Source organism: Pinus tabuliformis, chromosome 7, assembly GCF_031772625.1.
Source record: "Pinus tabuliformis cultivar Carrire ecotype Pingquan chromosome 7, CPIR1, whole genome shotgun sequence".
In the NCBI taxonomy this organism is placed as follows: domain Eukaryota; kingdom Viridiplantae; phylum Streptophyta; class Pinopsida; order Pinales; family Pinaceae; genus Pinus; species Pinus tabuliformis.
Window position 1 is genome coordinate 547,452,993 of NC_142293.1, and position 10,602 is coordinate 547,463,594.

Sequence of the window (10,602 nt, forward strand, 5' to 3'; positions counted from 1 at the left end):
ATGCTATGTGATTTATTTCACCAGTTTCAATCCCACTTCTTCACCCTTGTGAGAATCACCTGATGCAATGAGTGCTAAGTGAACTATTCAAATCATGAGAAATTAGTCACTTACGACTACCTCTCATGGAAATGGTCATACGTGAATGACTTACTTAACGCAGTTGAATCCCAAAAATGATATCTAATATAATGCACTGCATAAAACCCCCTATACTTAAATTCAAAAAGAGTGAAGGGATCTCTACTTGAATGGTTCATGAGGCACAATACTTGCTAAGGTTTTGCAAATGGGGTAGCAAGCTAAGTGGGCTTGATTGTGGGGAAAACTCCACAGTTAAGCACGCTTGAGCCAGAGGAGATCTGGGATGGGTGACCTCTCGTGAAGTCCTGGTTACCGGGTGCAAGCCCTAGAAGTGATGATTGACGCTATGTGATTTATTTCACCAGTTTCAATCCCACTTTTTCACCCCTGTGAACATCACCCGATGCAATGAGTTCTAAGTGAACTATTCAAATCATGAGAAATTAGTCACTTACGACTACCTCCCGATGCAATGAGTTCTAAGTGAACTATTCAAATCATGAGAAATTAGTCACTTACGACTACCTCTCATGGAAATGGTCATACGTGAATGACTTACTTAACGCAGTTGAATCTCAAAAATGATATCTAATATAATGCACTGCGTAAAACCCCCTATACTTAAATTCAAAAAGAGTGAAGGGATCTCTACTTGAATGGTTCATGAGGCACAGTACTTGCTAAGGTTTTGCAAATGGGGTAGCAAGCTAAGTGGGCTTGATTGTGGGGAAAACTCCACAGTTAAGTGCGCTTGAGCCAGAGGAGATCTGGGATGGGTGACCTCCCGGGAAGTCCTGGTTACTGGGTGCAAGCCCCGGAAGTGATGATTGACGCTATGTGATTTATTTCACCCACTTCTTCACCCGAATGACTTAACGCAATTGAATCTCAAAAATGATATCTAATATAATGCACTGCGTAAAACCCCCTATACTACAAAAATACAATTTTATTATTAACTTTTTACTCAACGTTAAAGTTAAAGAACAAGAGCGGCACTTTATACCTCCGCAATTTAACGTAATTATTTTAATTTCATTACGAAAATTTTTACTATGTTATCGATGAATAAAATGTTCTTTCACTTTTTTATGAAATAATAAAGAATATGATCAACTTATTAGCCTATAGCTGTGGTTTGACTTTTAAATAAATGAGTGAATAAAATTTGATTTAGACAGAATTTTTTTCTAGTTTAATACATTATCTAATATAAAAAAATAATTTAATCAATTTCAAATAATAAATATAATTTATCTCACCAAGTAATGAGCACATTGAAATAAAATAGTTTAGCTCAGTCAACAGTGTGTCAGGCCAATCCATACTGTCGGGAGATCTTTGAGCGCTTCAACACCACATGTTTGCATACTTATCACAGTGTTTAATTATATAACATCTTCTCGTCTATTTAATTTCACATGGTGCGTTTACACCTGTCATTTTGGGATTACACAAGGTGCGTTTACACCTGTTATTCGGATTGCCGCATTCACACCTGTCATCCATTGGTTCCCGCTAGTAGGTCTAGATTACGTTTTATTGGTCTTGTTTATGGTTATACTATAGGCTTCGTCTTTATTGAAATTGGGTTTGATTAATTTTAATTCTTCAATGTTGAATTTTGACATTTTAATAAATGAGTCAAGTAGTTTTGATTGAATGGTTTTTAGTTTTAAATAAAAAAAATAACATATTTAATTCAAATATTATTTATTTTATTAATTAAATAGATTGGAATTAATCTGTGATATACAATTAAAAAAGTTTATTAGAGCTAATATTTTATGGAGGGCAAAGGGTTTTATTGTTTAATTAAGAACTAACCATATCAATTTTGGTGTGAAACAGTACGGTGGAAAAAGCCTAAAGAAGTTTGGGAAGAGCCAAGTGTGTACATTTTACACGTTTTGGGTTGTGGAATCGGAAAAACATTTCATTTTGGAATGTGATGCATTGAAAGACATAAGAGAAAGTTATGAGAACATGTTAGCATCAATTTCTTGGCATTGTCTTTTTAGCAAGAAGATTGTTAAAAGGTTAGACCATCTCATCATTAATTTAAATCAGAAAAAGATTGAATTGCTAAAAACAAAAAAACAAAAAACTAATAATCTCATAAGCTATTTTTAGTTTTGTAAACCTTAAAATATCATTTCATTTCACTACAATATCATAACTTCGAATGCTTCAAACACCACCGGTTTACATAAATAATGAATACTAATTACATTGTTTAGCTAGGTAACATCTTCTCATCGATTTAAGTTCACACCGTCTGTTTACACCCGTCACTTTGGGGATCGCTGCACTCACAACTGGTTCGTTCACACCCATGTGATAACCGCATATACCGAGTAGGTTTAGGTTATGTTTTATTTGTTTCATTTATTAGGTTTATTGTTTAGTTTATTTGTTTGGGCCTTATTTGCTTTATAGTATAGTATAGTATATTTTAGGTTTTAATAAATAGGTTGTTTTTTTAAAAGGTATGTACATTATTTTAAGTTTAATTTTTTAGTTGATATTTTGGATTTATTAATTTATGTTTTTTTGGGTAATTTTAAATTAGATTTATTTAAAGATTTTAAAAATATTATATTTTATTATTTTAAGATTATATAATATCTGATTAATATATTAAATATAAATATGTTAGTATACTAAAGATATTGAATTAATTAGATTATATGATCTTTTGGTGTTAATATTTCTTAAATACAAATAGTTAAATAAACTCATAATTTATTTAAACTTACGTTTCAAGAAAAAAATCTTGCCTAAATATTATATAATATTCATATATTTATTTTGATAAAAATTCAAAAACTCTTCATCACTAAGTCAACAATTCTGAGTTAAAAAATTCCCTATCACTCCATTTTAGGAATTTGATTACTGATCATATAGATATCTATTTTTACATTGGAAATTGGCCAATGTTGTTATTAGAGTTGCTTTTAATGTCTTCAACATAATGACATTCACGAATTAATTAATTTCTATAACTTAATTACATTCACAAATCAATTTGTTTATATAATTTAATTAATTTTATGAAATCCATAAAAAAAATAAACAAATATCAACTCATTTATATAATAAAATGGGAGGAAATGAAACACAATGGAAAGTTTTGATCAAAGTCCAGAAATAAATTTCAACGGTTTAAAGAAATGGTTGGTTCCTTCATTCATCTCGCACAATTAGATTAAAATTCTAATTAATCTATATATTATTGTTATTATCCAATTTTAAGGTCACAGCCAAGCCTGACACCAAATTGGTCCAAGAGACCCCTTGTCTGTGGGACAAGGGACCCGCCTCTGTGTAGTGATTTGACTGCTAAGTCCTAGAGTAATAGATCTATGTCACTTACAAGCTAAGAAATTTGAAAGTCCCTGGTTAGTTCAACTTGCCACAGGGGCCAAGCGACGGGTGGGAGCTAAGGTGGAAGATTGTTCCGTTGAAATAGAAAATCAAATCATTAAGGTGAATTTAAATATCATTCCTTTAGGTTCGTATGACATTTTAATAGGAATTGAATGGTTGTAAGCTCATTGGTATTTAGTAAATTATAAGGAAAATATTGTCAAGTTTTTGGATGATCAAGGTATTAAAAGAGAACTGCAGAGCATTAAGAGGCCACTATACGCAAGACCCATCACCATTTCCCAGCTAGGGAAGTGTTTGGGAAATGGTTTTCGTATCTATATAATATAAGTGGGTTATGCTAAAATTGATAAATCAACCCTTGATTTGAAAAATCTACTGATAATTCAAGACTTTTTGGATGTGTTTTCTGAGGAAATATCGAGCCTTCCACCTAAAAGAGATAATGATTTCACCATAGAATTAATAACTGGAGTAGCCCCAGTTCTAAAGGCTCCTTATAGGATGAATGTGCCTAAGCTTACAATATTGAGAATACAACTCCAAGAACTGTTGGATAAAAATTACATATGCCCCATTGTATCACCCTAGGGAGCACCAGTGTTATTTGTAAGGAAAAAAGATGTCACATTGATATTGTGCATTGATTATCGTCAATTAAATAAATTAACCATTAGAAATAAATATCCATTACCAAGAATTGATGGACAATTTGATCACGTTAAAGGTACTAAGATATTTTTGAAGATTCATTTAAGATCTGGGTATCATCAAATTCAAATAAAAGAAGAAGATATAGGCAAGACTGCTTTTAGCACTCATTATGGGCATTATGAATTTGTGATCCTACCTTATGGATTGACCAATGCCCCTCCCACATTCACGAGTCTGATGAATGGAATATTCCATCTATAATTGAATAAATTTCTATTAATATTGACTGATTATATATTGATTTATTCGAAAAATCTAGAAGAGAATCATCCACATGTGCGGATTGTGTTATAGGTTCAAGGGAACACCAACTGTATGGAAAATTCAGCTAATATGACATTTTCAAAGAAGAGATACAGTTCCTAGGACACATTATCACTGAAGAAGGCACAGTGATGGACCCAGAGAAAATTAAATCCATCATGGAGTGGCCCACCCCAAAAAACGTCAAAGACATACAATCCTTTCTCGGACTAGCTGGATAATATCATCGGTTAATAAAAGGATTTTCGAAGGTGGCCCACCCCTTGACCTCAATGTATAGGAAGAGAAAAGCTTTCAATTGAATTGAGGAGTGCCCACATAGTTTCTACCAGTTAAGACATTTGTTAACTATCTCACCAGTCCTCCTTATAGTCGACCCTAGAAAGCAATTCCTCGTGTGTACCGATGTTTTCCAAACTGGAATTGGAGGTGTTCTCATGCAAGAAGGTTGTGTGGTGGCATATGAGTCACGAAAATTGAAGGATCATGAACAATGTTATTCAACTTATGATATAGAACTCACCACAGTAATTCATGTGCTCAAAATGTGGCAACACTATATATTGGGGAAAAAGTTTACTCTTATGATAGATCATAGCAGTCTTACAAACTTTTTCCATCAAGCAAAGTTGAATGCTCTACAGGCATGGTGTAACGCATTCCTAAGTGAATTCAATTTTGAAATTAAGCATTTAAAAGGTAAATAAAACTAGGCTGTTGATGCCTTAAGTTGGAAATTAAATTTCATCTATGAAATTTATTCTAGTAGAATTAAATTTGATTTCACAAGACAAATCAAAGAGGTTGCCCTGAAGGACCTCGAATATCAGTTTTTATGGCAGTAAGAAAAGTGGGACAACAAATCTGAAAGAAAGTTGGGATATGGTGTCAACACTGAGGACATGTTGTTGTATAAATACCACATTTACATACCAAATCAGAAAACTGTAAAAATATTTAGTTTTGATGAATATCATAGAGAACCATACACTACACACCCGGGTTATCAAAAAATAAATACAGCAACACGGAGAAATTATTTATGGCTGGGTATGAAACCTGAAATAGCCTGATACCTAGCACAATGCTTAGAATGTCAGTAAGTGAAAGCTGAGAACCAACATCCAGCCGAATTGCTTCATCCTTTAGCCATTCCTGAGTGGAAATGGGCAATGGTAACTCTAGATTTCATCACTCGACTACTAAAATAAAAAAGACATAATGAATCTATAATGGTAGTGTTTGATAAACTGAGAAAGGCTTCTCATTTTATTCTAGTTCAGTCAAGTTACAAAGCGGTGCAAATAGATGACATTTTTATGACAGAAATTTTTAAGTTGGCTCTTTGTAAGAGAGCACCCTGAATTCCTTTTGAAGTGGGAGGAATACATACATTTGGTGGAGTTTGTGTACAATAATTCTTATCATACATCGTCGAAAATGAGTTTGTTTGAGGTACTGTATGGAAGAAAGTGTCAAATTACAGTTAACTGGAATAATCCGGAGGATAACTTTATGTTGGGACCAAACATGCTAAAAGATATGGAAACTACAGTGAAGAGAGTACGGTCTAATTTGAAGGTCGTACAAGACTGACATAATAGTTATGCCAACCGAGAAAGATCTGATCAGGAGTTCCAGATTGGGGATCATGTTTGTTTAAGGGTAAAACCCAAAAGAAGTACTCTAAGATGTAGTGGATGTACTAAATTGGCCCTATAGTTTTGCGGACCTATCCAAATCATTGCATGACATAGTCTAGTAGCATATCAACTAGTTTTACGTGGACATATTCGTGTTCTTAATGTATTTCATGTCTCCTTATTTTATATATATATATATATATATATATATATATATACATGATCCTAGCCATATAATTCATTGGAAAGACGTTCAGGTTGAGTAATTAAATAAATTTAAGTTCCTTGTTTAGATTTTTGGTAGTCTTACCATTATCGAGCTGATGTGAATATATTGAATGCAGGTCAAACGAGATGGCAAGTTCATGGTTGAACCCCTCTGTATTCTCGGTCTGAGAGAAACATTATTTCGGAGATGAGTTATCCCCCAGGTTAAGGTGCAATGGCAACAATTTAGCCCCAAAGAGGTTACATGGGAGGATGAACAAGTTATGAAAGAAGCTTACCCAAACCTATTCGAGGAGAATGAACACCGAGGATGGTGTTCCAATCGAGAAGGGAAGGATGTGATGACCCCTGGTAATTCTGAATTACTATAGTTAAATACTTTAGTTCATCCAAGGATGGTTAAAAGAAAAGGATAACATTCATAAATGAAATATGTGTTGATTTTATTTTATAACATGATTATGATTTTTTTGTTAACTATAGTTGAAGAGAAATGCTAGAGTAAGCATACCCCATGTAGTTAAACAATTATGAGTAGTTATCTACTAAGATCCCTTCTGAAAACAAAAATTCCTCAAGAAATGCCAAGAGGGTATGACGAACCTGAGGCAAGAGAGAGAGGATAAGTACAGAAGTGGAAATGACTCAAGAGTTGGATGGCCAGTGGAGTCCATTTTGGGAGCTGAGGCCAGGAATCTATGGCTAATTCTGGTAAGGACCAGAGAGCTTACAAAATTCATAAAAGACTAGTTCGAATCTACCTATGGGTATCTAGCTCAGGGGGAAGGCATAGTGAAGATTGGCCTCACAGTTGGGTGCAATATTGCTCTTCCATGTGGTTTGAATTTTTTTCAAGGTAAAAGGTAATTAGAAACATGAAGCTCTTGTTCTATAATAAGTTCTATTTCTATGTATTTATTGTGGTATGAACAATGTGAAAAGAATGCAGTACTTCTGTATGTTATTGTTAGTATGAAAGTATGGTCTTGCTCTCTATATATTTAATTTAATCTAATAAAGGAAGTTTTTGTTAGAGCACAATATATATATATATATATATATATATATATATATATATATATATATATATATAGATATATATATATATATATAGATATATATCGATATATATATATATATATATATATATATATATATATATATATATATATATATAGAGAGAGAGAGAGAGAGAGAGAGAGAGAGAGAGAGAGAGAGAGAGAATATATATATATATATATATATATATATAGAGAGAGAGAGAGAGAGAGAGCACAATATATATATATATATATATATATAGATATATATCTATCGAGAGAGAGAGAGAGAGAGAGAGAGAGAGAGAGAGAGAGATCAGGTAAAACAAAACAATCTAAATGTTGAAATTGGGTAAGATCTGAGGAGATGGTATGGTTGAGACTAGCAGAAAACATGGACCATTTCATCCATCTATGAATAGTAAGTAAGCCTGGGGACTGAGACATAATTTAAATTAGGAAAATGAGTTAAAGAACCCCAAGAGGCTTAGTTCCTGGAAAACCAACCAACCAGCCTAGAATAGTCCCTCAAGGACTCTAACGCAGCCTCACGCGTACTTACATGAGATGAAATCTAACAACAACTAATATTAACTAATGTTGTTTTCATGCACAGTTATTCTTATAAAAATATTCGAATAAATTAGCATAAGACTATGACCACTCTACAAATATTATATTACTTGTTGAGAGTTTCTATCCTTCCACCATTAATAATATTGAATACTAACAACAACATATCCTATTAAGCACAAGAAGAAATGGAACGAATTTCATTACTAAATCACAGTAACAACAAACATGACACAGTAAGGAAAGAGCGACCACAACCACAAATTAAATAGGATGGACTGCAAGAAAATAACACAGTTCAAAACCATTCCTTGTGTCTAAACGAAAGAAGTCCATTTACCACGGAAGCAGTTCTAGTATAAGCTGTAATGAATTGAAACTAACATCACTGAGTAGTCTCAAAATTTAACTGAGTAATAATTACAATGAACTAACACTCGAATGTGGGGAGGGTTCGACTAAAAAGTTAACAATCCCATAATAAACAAAAAGAAAACCAGAAAGTCGGGCACCCTCTAGAAAACCCTTGAAGGGTCGAACGCAAAATTACACACTTGTAACTCAAGGGAAAAAGAAACATTCATTACTCTTCATAGAAGTCTGAAACCTGTAGGTATGTTCCCAAGGTGAGTGTATATACCTGTAACAAGCAGCAGACACAAGGTTATCAAGAACTCAATTAATAATAACTACAAAAGTAAATCCTATGGCTACACAAATAAAATCTTACTTGTAGATAAGCAGGGATCATCTGGAAATTTTGCTCCGTGCACTAGGGCATCAAGAAACCATTACAAAACAGGAAAGGGAACCTTCTGAGCACCCTCAGTAGGCCCGAGCCATAATAGACAGGAACCACTCGAGAAGCAACATATTGCCAACCAGAAGAAGGGACAAAGCTTGTCAAATGAGCGATAGAAACAAGAGAACCCTTGAACCGAACCCAAGCCTAGCCATACCCCTAGACTGTAGAACCCTAGATAAACATCCAACAAGGTATTAAGCAGTAAGAGTGGAGCTACGACAATGTAATAGAAAAAGGAGGTGAATGACCCTTACCAGTTAGTTTCAGTAGTGAAACACAACTAGGTTCAGATCAGTTGTGTACCAGAATTGATGAAGGACACCAAGGTTTGAAGGGATTCAAACCTTAAGGCCTTTAGCCATTTCTCTAGAGGTATTGACACCAAAAACCAAAAAAAGAAAATGATGCTTGAGTGAGATGGGTTGGGCCAAGTTAGTTTTTCGACCCGTGTCGAGTTAACTCTTAACCATTTGATCAGATGACCAGATGTGAACCATGGATGGAAAAAAAATCCCAAGTCTTGGATGCCAAGTGGATGGAGGTGGCGCATCTTCCAAAGGCCTCTACATTGGCATAATTAATTAATGTATTAAATGAGGAATATTCTAATCAACTATATCACGATGGTCGAATTATTAAGGTTTTCATTGCATAATAATACCACTAACTTGAACTGGTAGTTTGTGTATAATGATACACATTTATAGCGGAAATGACTGGGACCATAATTAACATAATTACCATGGTAAATTATTATACATCATTGTAATACATTTCCTTTACATGAATTGATTTACTTGTTTATATGTATATATTTGGTGGTAAGAAGAAAAAAAATAATTTGTGGATAAGTTCGTTACAGGTGGTATCAGAGCAAAGGTTCGACACTGAGGCCCTGATTAGATGTCACCAAAACCTGTTTGTGTGTGTGTTCAAAGGAAAAAGATAAATTATCATGGGAAGGAGAATTGGACTCACCTCTACACCTTCAATGAGGCTCAATATAGAACAAGACACAATACCAGTAGAAGGAACTAATTATGAGTTGTGGATTCAACTAGAAAGTGAATCTCGTAACATAGTCACTACAATGATGGAGACAATCCAATTGCTTCAAGTAGAAATGGAAACTCTATGAACAGAAAACGAATGACTTGTATGTGAGCAGGAACGGATTATCAAAAGGTTGACGGATAAGAAAAATCATTGAAATTCAAAAGGAACTTCTAATAACAGTAATCGGGTTGAGTCTCATGAGAGAAAAGAGGAATCTGCTGGAAGGGATCCAAACTCAGGAGTCCGGAGGTGGTCAGAAGACACAAGATAGCGAGACCAAAGAAACCTTTCTTAGTGATTGATGTAAAAAGGAAAATAAAGGACGGAAGGTTGAATTACAAGGAAAATTTAAGAAATTCAAACCCCAAGCTATGATGGTGAGGCTGAGGAGGCTATTGAGTCCTAGTTAATAAACTTAATGGATTATTTTTATATTTATGATTATGACAAGAATTTGAAGGCCCATTTAGTTGTTTATCAATTAGGGTGAAAGGATACCATCTGGTGGGAGGAAATAATGACTATACATGATGTTAATGACCAATCACTTACCTGGGATGCATTTCAGAAATATTTCTAGAACAAATATGTGACAGAACAACTTTATGACAATAGAGCTAAGGAATTTAATGAATTGTGATTGGGATAGTTGACCAAGGATGAGTATGTGGCTAAATTTACCACTTTGTTGCGATATGTACCATTTTTACGAGAATAAAAATCTAAGGTGCAACAATTTGTAAGTATTTTTCCGACACACATGGAGGAACAACTGGATTTTGAGTACCCAAAAACTATGGAA